Source organism: Harpegnathos saltator, unplaced genomic scaffold (assembly GCF_003227715.2).
Source record: "Harpegnathos saltator strain DR-91 unplaced genomic scaffold, Hsal_v8.6 scaffold204, whole genome shotgun sequence".
NCBI lineage: Eukaryota > Metazoa > Arthropoda > Insecta > Hymenoptera > Formicidae > Harpegnathos > Harpegnathos saltator.
In genome coordinates this window covers 77761-91395 of record NW_020229989.1, presented here as the reverse complement: position 1 = coordinate 91395, position 13635 = coordinate 77761, and positions in this window count along the sequence as shown.

Below are 13635 nucleotides of genomic sequence, written 5' to 3'. Positions count from 1 at the left end.
GTGACGCGCGGAGAGTGCCTTCGGAGTCAAACCTGTTTGCCGTCGGCACGTTTCGCAGATAATTACGTGCCAGATAATTAGGTCTCGTCGTCGACCGGCCGCGCCGGCCGCGGCCGGCTCGACGTACCCGGTTCGATTTATCGGATTCGACGTCCATTATGGACTTTCTTCGCATACAGATTGCCGCGGCGTTTCCGCAAGTTTCCGCCTTCGGACAAGTAGATAGCGCAAATTCAATTTAACAGGGTTACTCTGGCTATCGAATTAAAACTGTCGGAAGGAGACGGGAACGCGCGTGAAGTAACGACGTCCGTCGACGCAAAGTTGCCTCCCCGCAACCCCGTCGCCCCTCTCTTATTCGCTCCCTTCGTCCCTATTTTTTTCAATTCACCCATCTGTCCGTCTACTTTTCTCTTTCTACCTCTTCTCTCTCTCTCTCTCTCTCTCTCTCTCTCTCTTTCAGCGCGCCGTGATTTATCGAGAGTTTCATTGCGGCCGGTCCATCGACGGCGGGGCTGAAAGGAACGCGGAACACGATCGTTCTATTTGTTACACGTCTCGATTATCCAATACTCGAATTCTCGGATATATCTGTCTAAGCGCACACAGGTAGCTCTGCGTCGGATATATCGCGCTCGCTCTAATCGCTAGTGCCTTGCTCCGGTATTGTTTCGACCACGACTCGTGCGCACGCGTGTTTAACGCCGAACATTCTATACTCGAGCCGAAATGGCATTCCACACGGCCGTCATACGAGAGACTAATGAGCCTCGGAGCCTTATTTGGGTCGCGCGCGATCAGCCGAATTCAACGCTGTCAACCCTGCATTCTCGGGGTGATTCGCCCCGCGAAGCGCATTCGTCGGGGATTTGTTGCGACTCACAGACAGACTGCGTATTCATCGGAATATTATCCAACCGCTTGAATAATTGGGTCTGGTCGTTCAAAAGCTGAGACATTCGCGGTTGAAGCTCACGCTTTGAGTACGTGTCTCCTCGCATTGATGTCCCGCTTTCGTCTCCCGGACGGTCCTTAAGGGGACTGGAGGGTCAGATTACTGAAAAATCCTGCTTGTTTTTGATAATATTTTGTAACGAACTGCATAAATGTGCAAGAACGAAAATTTTAGATATATTTATATAACATATGAAGAGTAGAAAAATTTTGTTTATTAACACATACTCATATAAATATATTGTACGTCTACTTAAATTTTAAACGCGTTTTTCTCAAAATTGTATTGTTCAACTTTTTGCGCTGATTTCTCCGAAACTGAGCTTCGTATCGATTTGAAATTTTAAAGCAATAATATTTGTTCATCTGGCTGTCAGATGAACCGTGGACAATTACGTCAAAATATTTCATATCGAGATATTAATTTTTTTATTGTAAAAGAATTGAAAAATTTGGATTTTTTCCTAATAATAGCTGCCATTTTGTTAATTTCGTTCGATCTTTTTTTGTAGTGGTTCACCGGATAATGATAAGCCTGCTCAAGATTTCTAGCTAAAATTCGCTCTGATCGGACCACCGAGAGCCGAGATATTACTGCGAAAACGACAACTTAAGAGAAAGAAAAGGAGAATATATTTCAACTATATATATCGTATATTTATATGAGTATTTGTTAATAAACAAAATTTTTCTAGTCTTCATATGTTGTATAAAGATATCTAAACTTTTCATTCTTGCACATTTATTCAGTTCGTCACAAAATATTATCAAACACAAACACAATTTTTCAGCAATCTGACTCTCCCAGTCCCCTTAATCCTCCTTGGACGCGAATCAAACGCTAAGTACGTTCGACCGGTCCTCACATGGAAGGAATGTTCTACGTGACGCTCGTACAAAGAAAACGAGACTTGGAGCGAAAAGGGTGTACTGAACGTCCCTTATGCGCCTAGAATAGAGTTCCGGTTCGACCGAAGCTTCACAGCCCAGCTGCGTTCCGTTACTCGTTGGCGGTATTGCGGGTTTACAGTACACGTAACCCGAAGCTGAAGGACAAATTTGCAGCACCGAGACAGCGATCGTCGAGTTGCAGCCGTGTCTTGCCCCGCAACATCCCCGCCGAATGAGGCGTGCACGAAGAGGGTGCGCGCTCAACTCCTGGACTCTCGTCGGCGGAACTCGAAACGACGCGCTTGCCGGCTGCAACGAGCCGAGCTGGAGCGGAGGGACGAGTCCTATTGCGCTCACGCGGAAAGTACGATCGATGCGACGGAGAATTCCGCGGTTAACCGGCGACGGGGAATATCGTGTGGCGAGTCGTAAATCGTGTGACCGCCGTCGCCGGCAGCTCGAAATTCGCGGTTTCAAAATTCCCGCTTGCATCTGGAATAGACGATGTTGCGCCTCGCGCGAGCTGCGAGTGCCACGTGGCGAATTTTCAAGATCGCGTCTGCGAAGCGCGCGGTAATCCGATTTTGCGCGAAGCGGGATCTTATTTGAAGCGCGCGAGGCACGGACGAGGCGCGCCCCCAGCGAGAAATGTAACTAGACCTTGTCAAGGGCCTAGTTAGCCGGCTAACACGGGCCAGAGGAAATTCTCCGGCTCGTTATCAGCTCCTTACTCCGGAGCGATACTACTCGCTGCAACGCGGTATCAATTTCGTGATCCAGCCGTTGCCCCGAGACGTACCAAACGTGCTGGAGCAAATGGCGCTTTCTGTTCCAAAACACACAGGGTGTCCGGTAATTTCGAATCAGTCGGCAAATTATTACAATTGAGGCTGTGTTCATTTCATGAGAATCCTAAACACGCCAAGGTGAGCCAAGGTCGCTTTGACCGGCTGATGACCACTCGCGATTTTTCAATCCACAAACGTGCGCCTCCTCTCGCGTAGACGTTGGCTTAATTATTTACGCATTCGTTAAGAGGAGAGTAAGCGCGCTGCGTGTTACAGCTGGCTAGCAACGATGTTAGACGCAAATGCAGCAGCTCACAGCCAGGCAGTCGGCACGAGGTACAATTTCCAGTCGAGCTGCGTTTTAAACACATGGGAGTTAGTTAGTTTCAGCCCGACCAACCACCACCATTCATTTGTATCTAGTTAAGCGACTTTGCAAGCGCGTGCCTTCTCAACCTCTCTCTCTCTCTCTCTCTCTCTCTCTCTCTCTCCCTCTCTCCCTCTCTCTCTCTCTCTCTCTCTCTCTCTCGGTTTTTCCCTCGGAGGAATAAAAGAAGAATATGCCCGGACCCGTAACCTACCGCGTCTCGGACGTCCACGTGTGTGCAATGCGGCAGCAAAGCCGCTTAACGCTTATGGATATCGGCGCGTTGGCGCGGCTACACGCGCCTGTCGACCGGACGACGTTACGTTCACGTTGATTTCGCCTTTCCACTCGGTTTACTATTGAACGATCTATCGAGCTTTATGAGAGTTACCGGGGCTCGACCCTCTGTCCTCTTGTATTCGCTCTCCCCTCTCTCTCTCTCTCTCTCTCTCTCTCTCTCTCTCTCTCTCTCTCTCTCTCTTGATCACGTCAAAGGTCGCTCATTGGCGTTGCCGCTCGATTCGCTCACCTTTTGGGATATCGTCTTTAAGGGGACTGGAGGGTCAGATTACTGAAAAATCGTGCTTATTTCTGATAATGATTTTGTGACGAACTGAATAAATGTGCAAGAATGAAAATTTTACATATATTTATATAACATATGAAGAGTAGAAAAATTTTGTTTTTAAACAAATACTCATATAAATATACGTCCATTTAAATTTTAAACGCGTTTTTCTCGAAATTTTATTGTTCAACCTTTTGCAGTGATTTCTCCGAAACTGAGCTTCGTATCGATTTGAAATTTTAAAGCAATGATATTTGTTCATGTGGCTCTCGGGTGAACTCGGGTGGACAACTCCGTCAAAATATTTCATTTTGAGATATTAATTATTTTATTGTAAAAGAATTGAAAAATTTGAATTTTTTCCCAACAATAACTGCCATTTTGTTAATTTTGTTCGATCTTTTTTTGTGGTTCAAGGGATAATGATAAGCTTCCTCAAGATTTCTAGCTAAAATTCGCTCTGATCGGATCACCGAGAGCCGAGGTATTACTGCAAAAACGATAACTTGGAAAAAAATCGATATCGTATATTTATACGAATATTTATTAATAAACAAAATTTTTCTACTCTTCGTATGTTGTATAACTATACCTAAAATTTTCATTCTTGCACATTTATGCAGTTCGTCACAAAATATTATCAAAAACAAGCATGATCTTCCAGCAATCTGACCCTCCAGTCCCCTTAATGCGTACAGGACGAAACCTGCTTAGCGATGGGTATTACAGACCGCAAGGTGGAACGACAGTCGAGTGGAGGAGCGGTCGACAATACTACGGCGAGTGAATTATAGTTGTCTTAGGAAACAAAAAAAAAGGAGAAGAAGCGAGTCAGCCGGCGCGACGAAATTAAAAAAGAAAGGAGCGATGGAGGGTGTATTGGCTCTCTCGCGCTCCTCGAGTTTCGGCTCGGTTGCTCCGAGCGCGATGTAAATGAAATATGTTGCCAGGAAGCTCGGTGCTCGCGCGCGACAAATAACGCGAAATACATCAGGAGGTAAAAGCGACTACGTTTCCTCGCCTTCGGAGAAGACGCCTGATATATTCGCGATCTATCGGCGAGACGGCGAGGAGATGCGCGCAGGAGGGGACGCGGTGACGAAGCTCAATGAGCGCGGTAATATTCCGTCTGGACGAAGTACTTTGCACGGAGTCGCGATGTATCATGCGCGTTCTCGCGTCTCCGCAAATCAAGCGGGGGGAGGAACTGCGGCATTTCGATAAAATTACACACGTTCGCGTGGAACTTGAAGCTTTGTCCACTTATCGAAAGCTCTCGCCGAGCGCTCGACTCCGAAGAGCCGAATGATGTTACATTCTTCCTCCTCGTCCCTGATGTCTCTTTCGCGAGCGTTTCTCTCGGCGCGCCTCAACCCTCCCCGGGGAACGTATATCGAGATATATATATATATATATAGCGGGACTTTTACCTTCGGAAGTGAAAATTTAATTCGAGAGACTGTCGTAATCGTCCTCTCCGTGAAAGATGAAAGCCGCGCCGAAGATCCAAGCGCACTTGTGAGTTTACTCGTTAATCTTGCAGAGGGAACAACATATGTCACTTTAAATGTTAACCCCGCCGACGAGCGTTACGCCAGCGGAAAGATGTATTCCGCAGACCGCAGGGAGGGCAACAATTCTAATTGCGTTCGCTGAACGCGCTGAACGCGATCCGACAGTGCACAGTCGTCGTTATTACGTCGGGATTACGCGCTCATTGTTGCGCCGCTCTCTCCGCACGCGCGCACGAGCACGCTGTGGACACTTGACGCCGTGAAATATTAAGCGTGAGATATTAAAATTTGTACTCTGGGCATTTTTTGGAGTTACGTTCTTCTGCGGCCGGCGCTTTGCTACGCGCGAGGTAAAAAATAGCGGAATTAAATAACTGCGCGTTTTCGTCTCTTTCTCCGGAGCTGTCTACTAAAAATTTCCAGACCACGCAATTTTGTGCTTGTTTACCTCCGCGACTTTGTACACGCGCGACTTTTCTCCTCGATATTCGAGCGAAAATCTTGAGGGAAGTCAATCTCTCTGTATCTCTTTGAGTTTTAAGACGTCTTCTGTCTTTTGTATCACGAAGCGATGTCTTTTGTGCGCGCAGAGTTTTAGTTGGAACAGTTTCCTCTTCAAGAGAAACAAACAATCTCTCTCTCTCTCTCTCTCTCTCTCTCTCTCACATATATAATTCTCATATATAATTAATTAAATAATCTTTCTATATGTACCTTCTGTATTTATAATAACAGTACTCTGCATTATAATAATAATTCCACTGTATTACCAGGATAATCTCTTTGATGCTGCGAATGAAAACATCCAAATATTAAGATATTAATATTATTGTTACAGTCGCGCGTTGGTACTCTGGTTATTGTTTATCGGTGGTGAAAGGAAAATATTTGTTCAGATTCATTTGCGCAGGATTTTTTTATTTGACGTTTCGACATTTAAAATCGACGGCTGTTCAACTCACAATGCTGTCAGTACCTGAGTGAATAAAAAAAAGGAGGGGGGGGGGAATATTCGAATCTCCGTCGGCGAGTTGTGATTTTTGAATGGATATTTATATCACACGGACAGTTATGACGGTCGATCCTTTTTACGCGACATGGCATAACGACGCGTCTATTTACGAAGGATAACCATCCTTCGTAAATAGACGATAGGTTTCTCATACGCCAGAATCCCATGCGTTTCTTCACTCTTTCTCCCTCGTGCCCTTTCCGCGGTATTCTATAGAAAATCCGCCGGCGCGTCACGACGGGCTTTTGTACGACGCGCCTTCTTATACGACCGAGTAATAATACCTTGCTCAAAACAGCATCATTATGTGGCATCTACATTTTTACGTCAGACCCGATGACGATCGCGAGAAAAGACGAGAGCGGTTTTCCTCCGAGCGGTGTTTTGTCACACTTTGCCCGCCGCGCCGCGCCGCGTCGGATTATAAATCAATCCCGCGAGATCGGCAACGACGATCAATCTGCGACGAGATGTTGCGTACTTAATCGACATTACGAGGTATCAATGGGCTTTGATCTTCTTCATAAATTTGCCCCTCCTGACAGATGTAGGGCAGAGGGTTGCTTGGCAGTGGAAAGAGAAAAAGAAACAACTCTTCCTTCGCGGAGCGAGTCGTCAGCGCGACCGGGAGAATTGAAATGAAGAATCATCATGCGACTGAACTGAATATCTCCGACTAACAACCCAAATAGGCCGTCTCGTTAGACGTATTACGAGAGAGAGAGAGAGAGACGCGTAATTTGAGGAATGTTGATTCGGGGACGACACGATAATGGCAGCGTCGAAAAGTATGTTTTAGGTAGAAATTTACCTCTATGCCTCCTCCTCCTCCTCCTCCTCCTCCCCCGAAGTCGTCGGCTCGCCCTCCGACGATAATGACTCCCAGTTTGCTTTGCGCGAGGCGAGCCCCGACAGCGAGAGCAAATAACGTTCGTTATTATTTACCCCGAGTCTGCGTAGTCGCAATAAACTCGGTAGCCCGGGCTTACTTAAATGGAGCATTCGCGCTTATCGTAAAGGACGAGCCGCACCTTCGTCGAGCCGCGCCGCGCTGCGCTGCGCCGCCCCGGAGCGCGCTTCTCCATGTGCGTGCGAGATGCCGGCCGACGTGTTCGATCTACAGCGAGTCTGGAGGCTCAGACGCAGACGCAATCGTGTCAATCCGGGGGATTTGAGAATCTTTTGTTTGCCTTCGTCGCTAAAGGTACGTGCGATAAATATCACGGGCGCGAGTCGAGAAATCGCTTGAACCGAGTCCGACGGGATTCCGTCCTAGAAGCCGCGATCTTAATTATAACTGGCTGTCGAGTTCAAATGGAGACGAAGATCTCAAGCTACGTTGTAGGTCGAGATTGTGACACTTAATGGAGAAATGCTCGTCGCACTGTCGCGCGCGCGCGCGGATCCTGAGATCCGCTCTGCGGATAAAGACCCGCTCCTACTAATTTCACCTCGTCTTTATAACTTGCTGAGTTTCGTCATCTCGTCGTCTCGTCTCCGATTGCGCATTGTGTGCCTCGCCCGTTGATCCCGTTCTCCGCAACTTTCCGAAAACAGGACACGTTTTCCGCGGGCTCCTCTTCCTCTCGCGGATGTGAGAAGCCGCAGAAGAAGTAGCGAGGGGCGCATACTTGCGGAGCGCACACGCGCCTCCCGCGCTCGTTACAATGAAATATTAGAAACTGTCGGGCACCTGTGGCATACTTCTACATTGACCCACGGTCTATTGACCCGGTCATACATTATCTAAACTCTAACAGGGCGCAGGATATCGTAATTCAGGATAAATACGCCCGCGCGATCCGGTCCGTTTTCCGTGTGTACGCTCTGTTTCACTAGTTCGTACTATTCGTGCCTCCGACTCTCGACACACTTTTTAAGCAGTGCAAACTACATTCTGCGCGCCTCGGTATTTTTTGCGGAGAAATTTAAATAACTTCCTAGCAGGGACGAAAACGCGAGCGCGCGGAAAGTTTCCGGGCCGCGACCGCTTAAGATGGTTCTGCCGCGACGATAGAATCTTATTTTCGAGCTAATTTTCGGCAAACTTCGGCGGCATCTTGACTCCGAGGCACCGCGGCGGCATCGAGCTGTTGAAACTTCGCAGACCGCCGCGCCGAGGCGATACGACATTAAAATTAATTTCATAGGAGAATTTCAGAGGAGAATTCGTCTAACTTGTCAGCGAGGAGTCAAAACTGCAAATAATCGCACGCATATTTGCGCGAATTGTTGTTTCGCGATATATACGGGCGCGTAACACGAGGCGAAGGAGAGACAGGCAGATGGAGAGAAATTACGGCACGGAAAATACGTTCAGTATGTGCGTTTCAATAACAATTGACCGTATTTCGGGCACGATCAGCGTCACGAGCGATATATCTCCGTTTCGGTCGGCTAACGATAATACAATAATTCAATAGAAAAAACTGCAGCGAACAGCAAACGTGAATATATACGGGGAGATTATTCGCGGCTAAAGCCGCCGCGGGGCACGGAACGTATGAAATTCACAAGCATTTTCGTCGATGCCGTCCGAAATGTAGATTGCGACATGCGAATACATTGGAGGTGCCATCAGAGAGAAAGAGAGAGGAGAGACGAGAGCGAATATTCGCACGTACGTTGAACCTTTCGGCTAAGGATAAGACTGCGCGGAATCTTCACTGTCTCGTCACGTCGGTGGTACATTACCAAAGTTTCTTCACCAAACACACAATTAATTATACATTGCTCCCCCCCACCCCTCGCTAAACCGCCAAGATGATTCGCGTGTCCGTGAGAAAAATGTCACGCGCGAGATTCAACGGACGTGTTTTGTTGCGAATATAAACATCGTTGCGCAGTTTCGCGAAAAATAAATGCCGGAGACGGGCAACTTAATTACACGTCCCCGGCGCCCGCCCGGACGTTTTTAATTTCATCATTTCTCTATCTCTTTTCTTTCTCATTTGTCTTTTCTATTAAGTGCTCGCGTGGCTTTAGAAAATCTCGCTTTTAAAAGCGGGATATTACGAAACGGGGCTGAAACAATTTACGTAATAATAGAAAATATTATTCAATCCGCTCTTTCTCCATCCCACTTTCCTCCCCCTCCTCTCTCTCTCTTTCTAAAACTCTTTCCTTTCTTAGCGCCAATTGAGTCCTCGCCGTTTCCTTCCGTTGCCATTATTTTTTATATATCGAGAAACGAAAACAACGACGGTCCTTGGTTTTACTTCGTTCATTCGCGATGATGAATGTTTTTTATGCAATTATCAGTGTGTGTGATTTGCCGTCCGAAGGAGAAGGTATCTTGTCAAAGAACTCGCGTCCTTTGACACTGCGGTGTCACGGGCAATAAATTAGATCACGTAAGCCGATGTAAAATGTAACTCTTAATGCAATGTATAATGCATTTCATTAACTCGGCCTTCCCTCTTCGGCAATTCCAAACGCAAGAAAAGCAACGGGAAGAAACGCGCTGAGATGCTATAATAAGGACACAAATGTGCCCTGCTTACATCTCAGCCTCGCGCTCATCTCAGCGCCGATGTGATTCCCGCGCGAGCTTGAAGAAACTGATTCCTCCATTACGCTCGAATATATTCGTAATCGTACTCGATATTTTCTCGTCTCATCTACTCATGGTCCAAAGTGAAACCTGCAGACGGCATCCCATCGAGAAGAACCAAATTTATTTTCCAAAAAAAAATATACTTTCCAAAAAATCGGCGAGAAAGAGAAACTTTTTCTCATCAATATGATATGACCGATCTGAACAACGAGCGAAACGACAAAGCTCCGTCGCGTAACGCCCATTCGGTCTCGACAATTGACATTGTATCGCGCGTTACCGCGGTTGTTAGTGTATATAATTCCCCGGGGATGACGAGTCGCGCGATCTACATCTCGTAATACTTGGTGCGCCGTACCTTATTCCCCGGAGATCCGCCGCGGTGGCAAAGTTGGCGGTATCTAGTTAACCTGTTTCCGGATCTTGCAGCGGAGGAAAATAAGATGTTACGTCAAACTCGATTAATGTCCGTGGGATTCAAGGGGAAGGAACGCGACGCGCCAAGACTGACGTTAATGGCGCGCCGATATCGGCGGGGCCGTTTCGCGTCGCATTCGTCTCGAGGACAAGTGGGACCTGCTATTTTGACGGCTTTAAAGCCGCTCTCGCGACGACATGTCGTCGCGCGAAATATTATCGGACAACGACGGCGTGGCGCTTTGTACGGTCTTACTTATCAATTTCATTTCACGCAAGAAAGATTGTCCTCGCTGCCCGATGAAAGATCTTGCGTATTCGCGCGTTAAGATCCTCTCTCTCTCTCTCTCTCTCTTTCTCTCTCTCTCTCTCTCTCTAAAGTCTCTCATCATTCGCCTCTCTCACATTTTGACGTAGCCGAGTGTGAGCGACATATCGCTACATTGCGATGTCTAAATATTTCGGGTTGAATTTAAATTCCTCTTCAAGTGCGAAAATCATAGACATATTTTAGACTCGAGTGTAAAATTAGCGGTAAAATATCGCGGCAAAGTTAACTTCACGCAATAAACGTGAAGTATAACACATCGATCAATAAGTCCCGGGACTAACCAACAAATGGCGCCTCTAATAACAAATCCATACCATTCTCAGTTAGTACCAACCTTTAGAAGTTACGTGTCAAATTTTCATGACATTCCGACATTGTGTCATTGAGTTACAGTGGTTTTAGTGACACTACACCGTGTCACAAGTCGATGGTAACGATGGCCAAATTGCATGAGTTGAACTTCGAATTGCCTCCGCACCCACCGTATTCTCCAGGTTTGGTCCCCAGCGATTATTGGCTGTTCGCAGACCTCAAAAAAGAGATGCTCCAGGGAAAGAGATTTGGCTCCAACGAAGAAGTGATTGCCGAAACTAACGCCTATTTTGAAACCAAAGATCATTCTACATAGGCTGGCATAGAAAAGGCATAGAAAAGTTAGGAAAGCGTTGGAATGAATGTATCGCTCTTGAAGGAGACTATGTTGATGAATAAAGAAGAATTTTGGCAAACAAATGTTGTTTTGGTAGTTAGTCCCGGGACTTATTGATCGATGTGTTACTCCTCTCACCGCGTGAGAGGACACACTAATTATTTCTGAAAAAGTTCGACTTGCGGCCGCTCGGTGCAGCGGCAAGAAAATGCATGTGTGTGCGCGCGCGCGTGCGCATGTACACACACACACACAACGCCTCAATTGATTTCACTTGTTCTTTCACACCGTCTTCTTTGAAAATCAATGCTTCATCCGCTACAGGCAAACAATTTCACGAACAAAGTTATACAGCTCGGGGCACACACGTGACGAAACTGCTGTTGCAGCGTCGCATATACAGACGCGGCTTCTCCTTTTTTCGCGGCATCAACGATAGGAAAATTTGGCGCAGTATTTTAAAGAGGAGAGCACAAGCCTGTAATCGATAGAACTTTCGTGGGGTCTGGCCGGGACGGTATCGCGAGATAAATCGCGAGATACGCGCGGAAGGTGCGGGATGAACACAGACGTTGCGGCCCACCACGGGTAATTTGCGGGATCCACCTCTCGGATACGTTTTCATCTGTCAATTGACATCCCACCGGCGGCATTGTGGCCATTATTAAAAATGTAATCCTTCAAATTGGGATCTTGGGCCGTTCTGTGCGCGAAACGAGAGGGAGTTTTGCGCGTATGTCGGAAAGCTCACCCTTCGGAAATTAACCGCGAGTGAACCTTAACGAGATTATAATTTGAAAATTAATTATGAGAAAACTATTTCTCGAAGATGCGACCATTATACGATAGACGATGACCTTCTGACGATGGCACGATGCAAATAAACGTACTAATTCCAGACAAGCCGAAGAATTCGCTATTAAAATACGAGCTCGAAGTGAGGCGGACTGCACAGAGCGTCGTATAAATATTTAGAATCCTAGAAACTTTCCTTTTATTAGAGACAGAGGAAGGAGAGAGAGAGAGAGAGAGAGAGAGAGAGAGAGAGTGAGAGAGAGAGAAGCGTCATTTATTGAGCGCTCTGGGATAAAGTCCCCTCAAGCGCGAAGGCAGAAATTACAAAATAAAAAAAATTAAAAATATAACTTACAAGAAAAGTAGATAACTAACACTGATATATAAAATGAGGAAATTAATATGAAAGAAAAATATAAAATAAAAATATACAAAACTAGAAAGGAAAGTGTATATGTATACGCATACATGCTTACTCACATGTTCAAATATAAGGAGGAGGAGAGGTGAATGGAATAGCTATTCCTGCGTAAACTTGACTATCAGTTTTCGCGCAACGATTGAAAAATTGAGAAAGACTGCTCGGCAAGCGGAAGGGGAATTTCGAAGCGGAGAATTCGAGCTCGGGCGAAGCTTTTTCCTCGAAATCCTCAAAGGAACGGAGGCAAGAAGGAAAACACTTTTTGATCGGACCGCTGAACCAATTGATCCCTCGGCATTAATTAACGTCCCCCGGCTCGGCCGATTTGCGGCTGCGCGAGCGCCGCTCTTCCGCAAATTGCCCCTTCACCGCAGAATTTTCACCGCATCGCGCCGAAAAGAGGAGCCTGCCGACGCACAGTGACGGATTTCCCGCGTATTTTTTTAGCAGGAAGGCCTCTTTGTCGCACGGCTGATGGCGGCCTCGCCTACGTCCGCACGTGGAAATTCAGTTATATAAATGCACATATGTGATTTAAACTGGGACAACGAATTACACCGTTTCGACGAACGCTCCGTGACGTTGTCATTCGCGAACGCGAAATTGCGAAACACATTTCGCGTCCCACTTAGGAATAATTACGACAACGGCGCGTCCGGGTTTTCCGGGGTAAAAGTGCGCTTAACGCGATCAGCGTGTAATGTAGTAGTTGAACTCGATTACGCACTTTGCGCGCACGCTAGATGTAGAAGATGAAACACCGCGAACAAGCTGGACATGACCGAAAGTTATTCTCAGAGAGAGGGAAAGAGAGAGAGAGAGAGAGAGAGGGAGAGAGGGAGAGACAGAGAGAGAGGGTGAAATTTAATTTTACTACAAATCCTCGACACATATCGAATTGTCAGTTTTGATCTGGCGACTTGAAGACCGACTCATCCATCATGGCGCGCATACACATACACACACACACACACACACACACACACGAACACTTCTTTCTGCAGTCAAGAATCTGCCGTCGTCGTGAAAATGAGAAGCGCGAGACACGAGACATATCTCGTCCCATCCCGAGAGCGTGACGGACACAACGAAGTATGGACTTAGTGGGTTAGAGGAAACACGTAATAACGCAGCTTTACGGCGCGAACTGCGCGGGCGTTTACTAACAAGATTTACTAACCCGGTGCTGAACGCCGGCGGCGCCACGCCGCGGTGCGGATATAGTCGTGATAATGCGGGTGACACGGCCGGGCATTACATTCGAAGTGGCTGTTGGGGCACAAAGGTATCATTATTATCATTATCATTATTCGGAGCACAGTTAAGCCGGCACTTGGAGCAAGAGCGAAGAACAATGGTGTCGCGTCCAAAT